We start from the raw sequence: 15,531 nt of genomic DNA, 5'->3' as shown, positions 1-15,531 counted from the left end.
TGTTCACTGGGGGTTCAATGCTTCTTCTAGGGGTGTTCACATGTCTTCCCCATTAGATGTAAACTTATGTCATGGAGAAAAGTTTTTAAAACTCGCTGCCTTGAAATATCATATGACCATAACTGAATTTAATACAAGTTGTGTTTCTCAGTTCTTAAAACTCAGTTTTACACAAGAGATAAAAAAAAAACAAAACAAAATAAACAGAAAATAATGCAAAAAAAAAAAAAAAAAAAAAAAAAAAACAGAAAGAAAAAGAAAACAGAAACAAAGGGAAACCGAAAAGACAACCAGAGAAAGAGAGAGAAGGCACAGCCTCGGCAGCAGCAGGGAATTTACCACAATAGCACTTTATATTTGCACTCAACCTACTTCCAGATGTTATTTGAGATGACCAACAAAGTTAAATATTAAAAAAATTAAAATAATGATAAAAATTTTGGAAAAATAATGAAAGGAAAGCAGCCACTGTAAGCCAGGAAACACTGAGCAAAGGTATTTATGAAAATTGAGGGTCACAATTTAATTGTGTTTTCTTCAGCAGAAGCAAAGTTGAAAATCCACAAAATAGAAACCCCTCATTATCCTATTAATCTGGAGAGTGAACCCCTGCATGAAGGGATGTAGGATGTGGGAGAAATGGCATTCTATCATTGGTGAACAACCTCACAAACATCACAGAGGCTTTGGTCTTGCTCTCTTGGAGCATAAGCTCTTGGGGGACTCCTTTTGAAACCTAGTTGCGAGGGTGTGGAAAAACTCATGGAAAAATCATGTTTAACAGCACCAGCTACATTTCAGGTCAACAATGAGCATGATCTTCCAGCATGTGAATGAGCTATCTTGGTTGTGTGACCCGCTTGAGCTTCAGATGACTCTGGCATGTAGCAACACCTGACTAAAGACATAGGAAAAACCACAGGAGAAACCACTTAGCTGAGCCACATCCCTCTTGGAAACATGAACGTGTACTTGTGTGTGTGTGTTGGTACAGAGACTTTAGAAGATGTTTGAAGAATCATCTGAAAAAAGAAAGCATTATTGACAAAAAACATTGAGAAAGTAAGAGTAAAGGTGAAGGAATTTCTTCAGAAAACTTGGAATGGAACCACCATTTGACCCAGCTATCCCACTTCTCGATTTATACCCAAAGGACTTAAAATCAACATATTACAGTGATACAGCCATAATAATGTTGATAGCAGCTCAATTCACAATAGCTTAACTATGGAACCAACCTAGATGAATGGATAAAAAAGATGTGAGATATATATATATATATATATATATATATATGCGCACACATACATGATGGAATATTACTCAGCTTTGAAGAAGAATGAAATGATGGCATTTGCCAGTAAATGGATGCAGCTGGAGAATATCATGCTAACGGAAATAAGCCAATCCCAAAAAAACAAAAGGCAAATGTTTTATCTGATATACTGATGCTAATTCACAATGCAGGATAGGGGGCGGCTAGAGTTATTTTAGGTAGAGGTGAGTGAAGGGAAGGAAGTGGTATGGGGAAGGGAGGGACAATAGAATGAATCAGACATTATTACCCTATGTACGTATATAACTATACGACTGGTGGAATTCTACATCATGAATAGCCAGAAAAAATATTCCATTATATATGATGGGAAATTATACTCTATTATATATGATGTATCAAAGTACATTCTACTATGATGCATAACTAATTAAAACAATTAAAAATTTTTTTAAAAAATAGTAAGACACAGATAGGAAGAGAAAACAGATGCAATCTTAGACTGCATTAATAAAATAATAACACCAAAATAAAAAAAAGATGAAGGAATTTACTATAATTGTGACATTTGAAAGCTACAATAGTCAAAATATTAATAGTGGCACAGGAAAAATCACAGGACAGCAAAGGAGAGATAGGCATAAAATAGAGAGAAATAAGAGTAGTAATTAACTGTAATAAGAAGTTTATTTTCAGATAAATTAAACTTTAGTAAATGAAACCATAAAGTCAAGTCTGTGACTTTATAATATGGTATAAAAATGTACCATATTCTCTCACCTTAGTGAGAATTATGTCCTCCTATCTTGTTTCCTTGCTTCTTCTGAGGCTTAATTCCAAACGATTTTTCCACTGAACAGGTAGACTGAAAAAATTACTTCCCTCCTTAAAACCACCTGAAAGTCTTAAAGTTTGAGATTCAAATTCCTTATCATGATCTCTACAGATCTGTGGGATCTGCTCCTGCTCCTGTGTGACATCACTTTTGGTGTCACCTACCATGCTTGAGTCAGACTGGCCTTCCTTCTGTCACGGAACACACCAGGCTTGCTCTCATTTCAAACTCTGCACTTGGTATTTTTCTCTCCACCTGCAGAGAGGATCCCCAGTCACACCTCGGACTGCCCCTTTGTAATATTTCAGTTTTACTTTCCCTGAGGGGATCCTCCTCAAGTCTTCCCTTGGCATGAAGTATAATATGCAGCCCCTCCCATGTATCATTCAACTCAATGGACCCATTTTATTTTCTCCCTGAACTTGCAATTATTTGAAAACAACTTATTTTTCTATTTATGTATTCAGTTGATTGTTTAGGTTGACTGTTGTGGATCTCAGCCACTAGATTGTAAACCCAACGAAGGCAGGAATTCTGTTCCCTGTCATTTTTGTAACCCCGGTACCAGGATCAGTATTTGCCATGTAGTAGGCTCCTTTTTTTTTTTTTTTTTTTTTTGCAGGGCAATGGGGTACCAGGGATTGAACTCAGGAGCCCTTGACCACTGAGCCACATCCCCAGCCCTATTTTATATTTTATTTAGAGACAGAGGGACAGGGTCTTACTAAGTTGCTTAGTGCCTCTTTTTTGCTGAGGCTAGCTTTGAACTTGAGATCCTCCTGTCTCAGTCTCCTGAGTCACTGGAATAACAGGCCCAGGTGGTAGACTCTTAATACATATATTTGAATTATTTAATAGTGATATTTTTCAACATACAAATCGGAGAAAAAATAATGAAAAAATTGAATAAACTTAGAAACATTAGAAAACATCAGGAGTGAAATCGTAAGACAAACAATAAAATGAGAATAGTATTTGCAAAATAATTATCAAAGTATTAATATATTTAATGTTTTAAATATACTATGAATCAGTAAAAGAAATATTAACACCCCAAAAGAGAACTTAAATATATGATAGAAAAGAGAATACAAAGAATATAGAAACAGAAAACATTTGACCTTTTTGTTATCCAAAAAAGTACATTAAAACAATGAAATTCCATTTTTACTTATTTAGAAATTAGGAGCTTGAGTTTATGCTGTGTGTGTAGAGGGAATATAAATAAACTTTCTGGATGATAAATTGATACAAAGGTTTTAAAAAGTATTAACACACTCCATCCCTACAATTCTACCTGTGCAACTTTACCCTTGAGGGTAAGCAAAGATTGTAAGCAAATATTTATGGACAATAATATTTACTGAAATGTCATTTATAAATTAGCAATAGCCTAGATTTTCAACAATAGAGGTTTTGTTAATTTACAATGTATTCCTGTAACAAAACATAGGGCAACAATTTTAAGTCACATTCACACTCACAAAAAAATAATTCACTCAGAATGTGAGGAAAAGAAACCAATATTTGTACAGCCCCAAAGGTAAGCATGATACAAAAACCATACATTGCATATAATATGCTCTCAATTTTTTAAATAAACATATCCATATTTCTGTGTATATATTTTATGCATATGTTGCACATAAAATCAACTGTAATAAAATACATCAACTGTTAACAGTTCTTATTTAAGGATAGGAAAACTGACCAATTTATATTTTTGGCTTTATATTTTTGTGTGTTTTCTAAATTTTTGTTTTAACTGTCTATTACTTTTATGTTAACTTAAAAAATGACATGTGAACTATGATACATCATACTCAGAAAATTAAAAGGATATTTGGTTTGATTTTATAGCACATCATGAAAGTAATTGTGGGGGTTTATTTTGAAAGCCTGAAATTTTCTGCATCAGTACTCATCTGTGATACTCAACATATCTAAAATCCTGTATACTTAGGAAAAATAAAGGCATACCAGTCCAAACTTAATCAAGCAGATGACATGATAAATCATAGCATAAATTACCACATTCATTTAGCATAACTGCAACTCAGATTCAAAAACGAACTTATTTTCCAAGACGTAGGACTAAACATTGTTTAGGAATCCCTTGTCTCATTTATTAAAAAATGGGAACAGTTAAAAGTCAATGGGATGTTTTCACCTGATATTATTTACCTAATTGACTTCAATTCTTTTTATACTAATTAATTATTATTGTTTCAAACATAGACCTTCACTATAGGAATCATACTGAAACATATATTACATATTCCTTTTCTGATACAAAATCACATTGCAAAATTTATAATAAGGTGTTTTGTTTGGAGATTATTGGAGATTAGTTCTATTACTGGAGTCACCAAATTCATGCATTCATTCAGTAGATGTTTATATGGCCCCATTACACCCAGGCAATTTTCTAGATGTTAGATAAACCAAATAAATAATCTTTGCCCTTTCAAATATCTATATATTATATATAAATATAAATATATATAAATGAATGCCATTATTGCAAATACAGGGACATAAAAATTATTTGAGAGTATGATAAATAGTGTCAATAAAAAAATAGAATTACAGGACAGGAGTTGGTTGGGGAGAACTTTTGATTGAATTCTGAATTAGTTTCCTGGGGCTTTAGTACGTACTACCACAAATTGGGTAGACTAAAACAACAAGAATTTATTCTGCCAGAGTTCTAGAGGCTAAAGTCTGAAATCACAATGTTGACAGGGCGTGTTCTCTCTGAGCACTCTGCTGAAAGAATCTTTTTTTGCCTCTCTTAGCTTCTGGTTGTTTCTGGAAATCCCTGGAATTCCTTACTTGTAGATGCATCATCATCCCAATATTTGCCTTCACCTTCACAAGCATCCTCCCCTGGGTATCCGTGTCTAAAATTTCCCTCTCCTTTAAAGGGTACCTTCCACCAATCAGGACTTAGCCTGATCCTGTATGACCTCATCTTAACTGTATTCGCAATGGCCCAATTCACAAATAAGGTAATATCCATGGACTCTAGAATTTAGGGTTTCAGCATATCTCTCAGGGAGACCCAATTCAATTCATAATGCTAAAGGAAGCTGTATCAACCTTAAAGAAAAGGAGGATAAAACAAAACAAAACACAATACAAAACAAAACCAAAAAGCACACAAAACAAACCCCGGTCCTTGGAATGCCCTTTCTGTTCTCAAAATCCTAACCAAGTAAAGGAAATGATGAAAACAGGCCTGGGTTGGAATGTGCAAGTACTATGATCTTGAAGGACACTGGTTTTCTTTCATGATACTGAGAATTAGAGCAAGTTAGTGTTATCTGCAGAAAGTGGCTTTTGCACACACACACCGGGACAGTTGCTCCTTGGGATCTGGTCATATAAGGAGCCAAGCAAGCTAAAGCTGATATGGTTGCTTCTGTAACCTAACTTACAACCCTGCCTCCGTGCTGTAACTGGTACTAACCAGAGCACCATGAGGGGGACCTGCTTGCCCAGGAGGCCACCCCCTGGACAGCATATGTAGGATAGAAGGTGCTACTTTCTGAGGTACTACAGGCACTGCATACTATTGAGGAACACCTGTTCATATCATTGCCACTTAACCTTCTGAGGAAGCACCTGTCCATCCTGTTACCACTGGACCTCCCCCATAAGTACTTCTCAGTAAACCCTATATCTCATCTGTCAGTGTCTTTGTTGATCTCTTTGCAACATATCCCTTTACCCTAGCACAACTGGGTAGTGGATTGTACAGAAGCCCTCCATAGAAAGATGACATTAAATTAGGTTATGACTGACAAGGAAAAGGAAAGCACAAGGTTGCCCTAGGAGAATAAGTCCATTTAAAGGACAGTTTAAATGTCCTAAAGAGGTTAGGAGGCAAAAGTTAATACTAACAGGTTGAGGCAGTGAGATGCTGTGAAATTCATTTTTGACACTGTAAGTAACATGATATTGTAGATAAAACATATCCTGAACGTCGATACCAGAAGAAAGGGAGAGAGAGACACACAGAAGTTTGACCGGGGTAGCAGCTGGTGGATGCAATAACTTGGAGGAAAGACTCGATCTGGTTTTAGATTCAGATAGATCCAAACAAAAATTAAGACTTAGTCATAGGGTGTAGAGTAGAAGTAGAGTATTTGCCTAGAATTCAATCACCAGCCCTGCAATAACAACAGTTACAACAACAACCCTGTGCATTAATTTGTTAACTGAACCTCAGTCTCCAAAAATATCTGATTAACTGTCTTAGAGGGTCCTGGTGATGATTTATAAAGAATATGAAATGTGCTTCCAAAACGGGAAACTGAGGAAATTATACTTCCCTTTCCTCCTTCTTTTACAAACACTAGGAGTTCTGCTGGCCCCAGTGCTGGTTATTTATGATCATTCTCTAGTGTTCAATTTTCCACAGTAAGTTTTCTCCAACATTTTTTCTAAAAAAGAAATATTTCCCCCCTCTTACACCATCAACAAAATAAAAATAATTGATAAGTCACCTAAGTAGCAATATCTGGGCTTAAGAGCTAAGTAAGAACTATGTAGTTGCCTCCTTAAAATGATGCATGTGCAGTCTGAACCAGAAGCAGAGGATAAACAGTGAGATGTCTCAGTGCCCCTTGTAGTTCCAGGGATCTCTGCAAAGCTGGATCAGTCTTGCAGGTTTCAGAGAACCAATAGCAAATTTGCTGAAAAAGGATGCATTGAGTTCTGCAGGACGTATCTCTGACCTTTCACATACATCTCTTTTCTAATAGACTGTGTAGCCCCTCCCTCTGAACTCTAAAATGCTCAAATGCAGTGATTATCATATTCAATTTTAATGTAAAGGACTCAACAAGGCCATTCTCAAAATACCTGTTAAATAGATGTTGCACTCCAAGGTAGTTTTTCTCAATTTTACTAACTTCTAGACAAGCAGAAAACTGTGATCTAAACTTGAGAGGCATTCTGTTTCCAATTTTTAAGTGGTTTACTTATTTATTATTTATCCAGAGTGGGGGATTGAACCCAGGTAAGCATGCTCCCACCACTGAACTACACCTCCCCAAATTTTAAGTGTCTTATATCAGTGACTTCCTGCCAGGAGTACACCGAGGAAGGAAGATGAGGGTAGCAGAACAGTCAGAATCTGTTTTCGCACGGACTGAACCTTTTGTGCAACCCCAGGGGCGTGGGATTCCAAAGCACGAAGGGCCAGTGAGTGTGTAATCTTGCATCTGCTTGCTGCAGAGCCTCTGGCTCTGTTTCCCTACTTCCCTGTGGATTAAGAACTGGCCACGAGCAAATATGCCAAGAACAGCTGTAAACTCTGTGGACACAGAGCCTGACTGGACAAGAGGAAAATCCGGGAACTTGGTGTTCTGAAGTCTTTAAGGTTAGACAAACAGAATGTTGGAAATGAGCTGGGAGTTGGAGATGAAAAACTAGCCACAGTATGAGTGAACCTGACTTGCCAGAATGCTGTGCACACTCCTTTGAAAGGCAGAGTGAGTGGGCATCAGGCTAGACAAGCAGCCCTCAACATATACTTTGTGATTTACTGAAAACTACTATTGATCAGATGTGAAATTCAGTAAGGATTAATGATTAAGCAATGGAGTAGAAATTGTGACCAAGGAAGGAGAGTTGACTGTGCCTTCCTTGACTGTGGGAAGCTGAAGTTCTATAACATGATAAGAAATAAGGCTTACATGCAAATTCCTGCTCTAAAAGGTAATGTAGATAGTTATTCTCATTTGCCCTGAATTATCAAGAACTTATTCTCTATTCATTTGTCGAGTAAGTTTGAACAGAAGGGAAGGAAATTGTTACCTTGAAAGAAGCCCCAAGAGGAGGCTGGGACACTAAACACCAACTTTGCCCACTATCCAAATTCCAGAAGATCAGCTATTGATTTATCTGATTTTTGTGGAACTCCAAAAACAGGTTTTGTCCTCAGAAAATCACCTCATTTTCTTGAGTCTAATCTGTTAAATAGGTTATCATGATGCCATTCTATTTTCAAAATCTACGTGATAGGACAGATGGGCATAGCTCTGCCAATATTTCAGTCAAATTCATTTGTTTATTACTGGAGGAATTATTCAATGCAAATAATTCCTAAGTGATTTACATTAAATAATTCCAAAGTAAAATTTAGAATTCAGTTAGTTAATTAACATTTAATGAGATTTGACAGCATGTGTAGAACATCTGACCTCAAGAAGAAAAGGACAAAATGTACAACATAGTAAGTTTATATCAAGGACATTTTAGAAAAGAAAATTATAGGAAAATAAAGAAGGTCAACATGCTCTAAAGGAGTCAGTTAATACTTAGTCAATATTGTTCAATGACCATGGTTCAATTAATCGATGTTCAAAAAAAGAAAAAACAAGGTTCAGAGACCATGATACATTCCATTGATTCTGAAGCATAAATTCCACAATAAATTCTTACTGAGTGCTAATCTCATCTTGGAGCTATCCTGAAATACATTGTTGTACTAAAGACGAATGTCCTGTCTTTACTTGGATTGATTTCTCTTCTTTCATCTGCCTTAAAACTTAGGTTTGACATGCCTGAGCAGAAATGTAAGTTTACATATAGAGATATATGCTTAGATTTAATAGCAGTCAAGCAATGTGCCCTGTGTTTTAGGGACTCTCAAATTCATGTATCAACAAATAGTAAATGAGCAGAGGGTTAGTTTTTGACTGTGAATTCTGAAAAGAGAAGCTATTGAGCTTCCTGGGAGTGTTTTTATCTACTTTGTCAACTTTTTCTCAAAGCCAGGATGACCTCCCTCATCCCACGCCCAACAGCATCACCACGATCCTGTCATAGCACCCCTCTACTATCTTGGTCTTCTAGCTTCTGTCCCAATATCGCTCATCACAGGAAAAAGGAACACTTCAGGATTTTCCAAGAAATGACAAACAGGACTTATAAATTTATACAGTATTAGTTTCTTTAGAAGTCAGTGAAGTAGGTGGGAGGTATTTGAAATAAAATCTTGTTTTACTGAATGAATGTATAAGTGAACCAAGGAAACAATGCCAGTGTGGTCTTGACTACGGAGACACATTAATATGGTTCCACAGTTATAGAGATTTCTTTAAAAATAACTTCAAAAGTAATTGTAATGATACCCTCAGTACTGAGGTGTCTCTCATTCTAGGATGACTATTGTAAAAGTCTTAAACACAATCATCAAAGACAGCAGCAACAGCAACTGCTATGAAGCCTCATTACATGAAAGTTTATCGAAGAAAATGATGATTATCTACTCAGTATGGCAAAGATCATTAAAATTGTCTAGGCCAATGATTTTCAAAGTACAAGTTGTGAACTATTAGTGAATGGTGGGATCAGTTTAATGGGTTGTGACCAGACATTTAAAAAAGATTATTAAAAACAATAGAATGGAAAACAGAACAGGGCATAAAACTAGTAAGTTGACTTCCTTTGGAAACTTGCATTTGGTATAATGCTTATCATTTGTATATGCATTTCCTATATATAGACATACGTCCTTACGTATTATACTTTAAATAAAATTGTAACTCTGATATGTATAAGTAACTTGGTGATAAAAACTATTCATAGGGAAAATAAACATTAATCTAATTCCTACTACTTACCTCTACAATATTCCTAACTACACTTGAATACTTGCTTGTTCACCTCTGACTCTCATAAATTCTCTTTAACTTAACCAAGTCAAAATATATCTGAAGCTTATGTATTGGTCTGACTTTTGTCAATTGGCACTTTTCAGATGAGCCTATTTTTCTAGCCATGAAACCCTTTGATCACTTGAACTGAGATGTGCTGTCCCTGCTCCGAATTCTTTTAACCTCAAAATGCTACAGCTCAATTGACATTGTGGACCTTTGCTGATGAGATTTTTCTATGCCCCCTTGCAAGTTTGAGCAACATATAGTTCTTAGAAAGTCAAACAGAATTATGTTGTCCTGCAGAAAGAGGTGCAGGATGTGACTACTCCACTTCAGAAAGAAAATGGAGGAGGAGTTTCAGGAGTGGCCCTGAGTATCATTTGCAACCACAAGAAAACTTATAAAATTTGGGACACGCATGCACGAAGTTCTCATTTCCCTTAGTAGTTCCATTTTGAGAATGACTGAAATATGCCAACGTCACAGCCCTGAGCCAGAAACACACCATGAGTGGGTAGGAGCTCCGCGTGGGAGGAGATGGTTCAAAAAGACTTATTTTGGTTTAGTCATAGATTACAGAAACACACATGCTGCTATAAATATGTATAAATATCTCATGCTCACTTCCTGAGAAAAACATGTTAGTTTATGTTCACAACTGTTTTCTTTTTAAAGAAGCTATAAATATCAGGGCTCACTATCTGAATCTGAACAGCTAATTAAAATTATAAAAAGAAACAGTTTATCTTCAGTTCCTTTTTTAGGAAACATTTCAAATATAGACTGATGGTTTAACCAAAGACAGCTGTTTTATTTCACATGCGAAAGCATCATTTAAAAAGAAGCACTTTGCAAAAAATGGTTTTGGCTTTAATTCTTTTAAATAAAACTGTGGATTTTTCCCCATAGTTTGAAAGACTTTGAAAATGCATTTACTTGGGTTTTGGATTCTTTTTAAAATTTGTATTGCTTCAGAATTTATTATTTTCTCTCTATGATACAAACTAAATGTCAAAATAAAAATTTCTAAATACAACTACCACCCTTTCTTATCAGCAGTAATTGAAAGTTGTGAATATACTTCACAAGTTTACTGAATAAAATGTTTTCTGATTAATTTTAAGAAGGGATTAACTACAACTATAGAAGAAATGCTAATCTAGAATAGGTTTCACATAAAAATATGGAATATAACAAAGACCTCAAAACAATTACTGACATTAATGATTGTCTCATCAGTCATTAAGTATAGAACAATGGAGGAGATTCAACAACTAATAAAAAGCAGCAATAAAACCACTGATCAGCTGCTTTAACTTTGTATGTGACTTAGTCCTGTTTGAGCTAAATTTAAAATTATTATCAAAATATTAAAAATTATTACATAATTTTTCTTATGTAAGATAATTCTAAAACTATTTAAAGTCCATTTTGTGCCAAGCACTGTTCTGGGTTCTGGATTTGTAAGTGGGATAAACAAAGCTATCAACGATGTTGATTTCTTGACAGTCTTCACTGGGGAAAAAAAAAAAGAATTAAAATCACACTTCAGATTTTTCCTGTGTGCTTTAACTTCACATATTCAACTGTCCTGGCTGTTTCCTAGGCATTTCAGATTTACCATGTGCATTACTGAACTCTTGATCTTTCTCTCATATCCTCTCCACCTCCAACCTTCCTCTTCTCAAGACTCCCCACCATGCTGCCCAAGAACTAACCTTAGGGAGTTACCCTTGACCCTTTCCCAACCCCCTTTCTAATTCATGACCAAGTATCATTAGGTTTATTTCCAAAATACATATAGAATAATCAGTTCCCTCTTTATTGTTGTCTTTCATTGTTTGACAACCAAAGAAATTCCAAAACATATTAAAAAGACTGAGCAGTTCCTTTCCATGCATATAATATTTTAAGACTGTCTATTGCACTTAGAATAAAGTTTTAACCCTTTAACATGTCCATCAGCACCCTCCATCATTGGATCTTTGTCTGCCAATCTAGCATTGCTTTTTCCTTCTCTCTTCATTGGTTTCTGTTTCTTAGGTACATTAACTTCATGTCTGGTCTTTTGCCTTCACACTCATCCTACCTCGGGACCTTTGCACAGTATTTTTTTTCTGCCTCTAATGCTCCTTGCTATGCTTCTCTTGTAACTAATTTCTACATTCATTTCAAGTCACAGCTTACATATAATTTCTTCAGAAACACTATTCATGACAACCAATTTAAATAAAGTCTCACATTGTTTTCTCTTTTATATCATCTGATGCTTCTCCTTCTCAAGTTCTTTTAACAATTTTCTTCATATAATTTTGGTTTACTTGTTTGTTTAAAGTCTCTTTTCTTCTCCAGAACTCATTTTTCAAAACACAGGGATAATGTTCATTTTCTCCTAATGTATCTCTCAAGCACATAGCATTTTATTGGTGCAACCACTCTGGAAAGCAGTATGGAGATTCTTCAGAAAACTTGGATGGAACCATCATTAGACCCAGCTATGCCAATCCTTGGTTTATACCCAAAGGATTGAAAATCAGCATCCTACAGTGATGCAGCCACATCAATGTCTACAGCAGCTCAATTCACAATAGCTAAACTATGGAACCAACATAGATGCCCTTCAACAGATGAATGGATAAAGAAAATGTGGCACATATACACAATAGAATATTACTTAGTTATAAAGAAGAATGAAATTAGGGAATTTGCCAGTTAATGGATGGAACTGGGGGCTATCATGGTAAGTAAATAAACTAATCCCCCAAAATTAAAGGTGAAAGTTCTCCCTGATATGTGGATGCTGAATCATAACAGATGGGCAAGAGGTAGGAGTGGAGGTTCACCAAACTGGATAGGGGGAAATGGGGAGAAAGGAGAGTGAATGGGAATGGGAAAGACAGTTGTATGAATCAGACATAACTTTCCTATGTTCTTCTGTGAATACACGATCAGTTAACTCCACACCACGTACAACCACAAGAATGGGAACTTATTCTCCACGTATGTACAATATGTCAAAATACATTCTACTGTCATGTGTAACTAAAAATAAAAAATAAAAAAAAATAATGAATACAAAAGACACTATGGAGTGGTAGAAAAATGCAGGATTTGAAATCAGAAAGTAAGAGCTCCAGTGGCAGCTCTGTCATTTAATTAGCTCCGAGATTTGGGGAACATTAGTTAGCATCTGTAATATACATGCTTTTCATCTGTAAAATGAAGATAGTACCAGTGATGTTGTGAAAGTCAAATGAGATAATCTATATGAAAGCACTTTGTAATTTGTAACAGAGCATGATGGTTTCTTTGCTAAAACAAAAATGTCCAGTGCTAATTCAATTGAAGTTTAAGGTATAGATTTAAGCATGCTGGACTCTATACTCATATTCAGGATATTGTTAGGGTGTTAAAATAATATATAAAGGGTATATCACAGTGAATTCTGTGTTCTTATGTTCTTTTCTCATTCATGTAATAATTTTCTATTTGTTGACACATACTATATACCAGTCACTACATTAATCATAAAAGAGATAAATAAGTCATAATTTCTAATATAAAATGATAATCCTAGATACTGGTGATACTAACAGGAAGGAAAAAATACTCATTAAAGTGTCAGGAGTATCTTCTTCAAAGGTTTTGGAGATTAAAAGAAAAATCTGGAAATAAATTCAGCTCTTCACCACTTACCTTGGGAAGATCGTTCAACCTCTCTGAGGTTGACAAACAGCACCAGCAGATCATAACTTTAAGGTCCGTGTCACATTGTTTACCTGTGGATGATTTGTCCTCTAAAGCATTTTGAAGCTACTTAATCTCTCAAGTTCATCTGCATGCTTTAACAGTGCTTTAACAGAACTGCTCAATGTTATACAAAATTGATATTCAGAATTTACAAAAACAAAGTCTTCAGCTGATTTGAGAGCCATCTTCCAGAGGGTTTAAGAGTTGGGTAGCACTGAGTTCAAGTTGTCTTACATTGCAGCAAGCATTCAGGAGTGTATTTGTTTTTCCTTGTTGCTATAACAAATTGCCACAGACTTAGTGACTTAAAAGAACATGAAGTTATTATCTTACAATTGGGGGTTCAGAAATCTATAATAGGTCTGCAGGGGTGCAATTCTTCTAGAGGATGTAAGGAAGTTTCCTTGCTTTTCCCAGAGTTTAGAGGACCTCAGCATTCTTTGGTTCATGCCCTTTTCTACCATCTTTGGAGCTAGCAGTACGTAAGTTTCTCTCCTCTCTGATTTCTATCTCCCTCTTATAAAGACTTGCAATTACATGGGCCAACATGGATAACCCAGAGTGAATCTCCACATCTCAAGATCTAACTCATTCATACCTGCAAAATCTCATTTGCCACGTAAGTCTCTTTTGCCTGTATTTGTAAATTCCAAGGATTAAAATATACATGTTAAGGTTCTTTTTCCTTTCAACTTAATGCAGAGCGTAGGGTTTTTTTTAAAAATTGTTTTTGTTTTACTTATTTCTTTGTTTTGTTTTGAGACAAGACCTATGTTGTCTAGGCTGGCCTCAAACTCCCAGACTTCATCAATCCTTCTGCTTCAGGCTTCAGAGTAGCTGGGATTACAGACATATGCCTCTGTGCCTGGCTCTCTTATTTTTAACATGGAAATTATGATAACTCCTCCTGCATAGATTTATAATGAGAAGTAAATTAAATTTCATACTTTGTCATTTAACACTACTATAAAATCTCTATTAAGTAATCTAGGAGCTTTGGACACATTCATGAGAAGGGTAGATATGATCCCTGCTCAGAGATAGACTTTAAATGAACAATCACTGAACAAAATGTATGTTTGCAACTTCAATTAGTTACTAAAGAATTGTAAAAATAAGTTGGCAGGGCTCAGGGAGGTCTGTAGAGCAAGTAGTTTTATTCAAGATTTTATGAGTGACCAGGAATTACTTAGTTGAGATTAAAATGTACAGAACATTTCTGAAAAAGGAAAAAATACATGCAAAGCCCTGTGGCAGGAATGAGGTGGTGGTTCATCAAGTAAATTGAAGGTGTAGGGAGAAGAGTGGCAAAGTATGATACTGCAGAAACAGTCAGAGAGACCCCAGAAGGTCATGTTCATGCAATATTTAGAGTTGAGGGCTAATCCTATAATTAATGGCAAGAATGATTTAATTCAATATTTGCTTATTACAAAACATTGTTCTGGGTGCTGTGTAGAAAGAATGTAAGGCAAGAGTAGAACCACGAAGTTAGGAAAGAGATTTGGTATTAGACCAGGTGAGAGAGAACACCTTGTCACAGGCTGGGCTCTGGAGGAAGAAAATCCTCAGGGAATGATAGGCAGGTAATTTATTATGAAGCAGTATAAGATCAATGCCTGCAAAGAGAAGAAAAGGGAATGGACAGCCAGTGTTAACGATGATCTGAAGTATGGATGACCCCCAGAGTTGGGATACTTGGAGGGGATTGGATTTGACCCCCTCATGTTGATCAGTCTCTGGATGTAGCTACTCTGCGAAGGGGGAAAAGAAAACCCTTAGGCAATGTGAAAGCTTTCAGTGGTGATGGTTTCCAAAGGTGCTTATGGCTTAGTATCTGGGAGCATCTGAAAGAGAGTTCTGGATTGTGCATTATAGCATTCACTAGGAGGTGGCTCGGTCTTAGCAGTGACAATGAAAATGGAGAGAAAGTGAACGATTTTTTTTTTTTTTTTTGTGATGGTGCTGAGGATTGAACATAAGGCCTTGTGCATGTG

The sequence above is a fragment of the Sciurus carolinensis genome, chromosome 4 (genome assembly GCF_902686445.1).
Source record: "Sciurus carolinensis chromosome 4, mSciCar1.2, whole genome shotgun sequence".
Classification (NCBI taxonomy): Eukaryota; Metazoa; Chordata; class Mammalia; order Rodentia; family Sciuridae; genus Sciurus; species Sciurus carolinensis.
Note: the sequence above shows the minus strand (reverse complement) of the source record.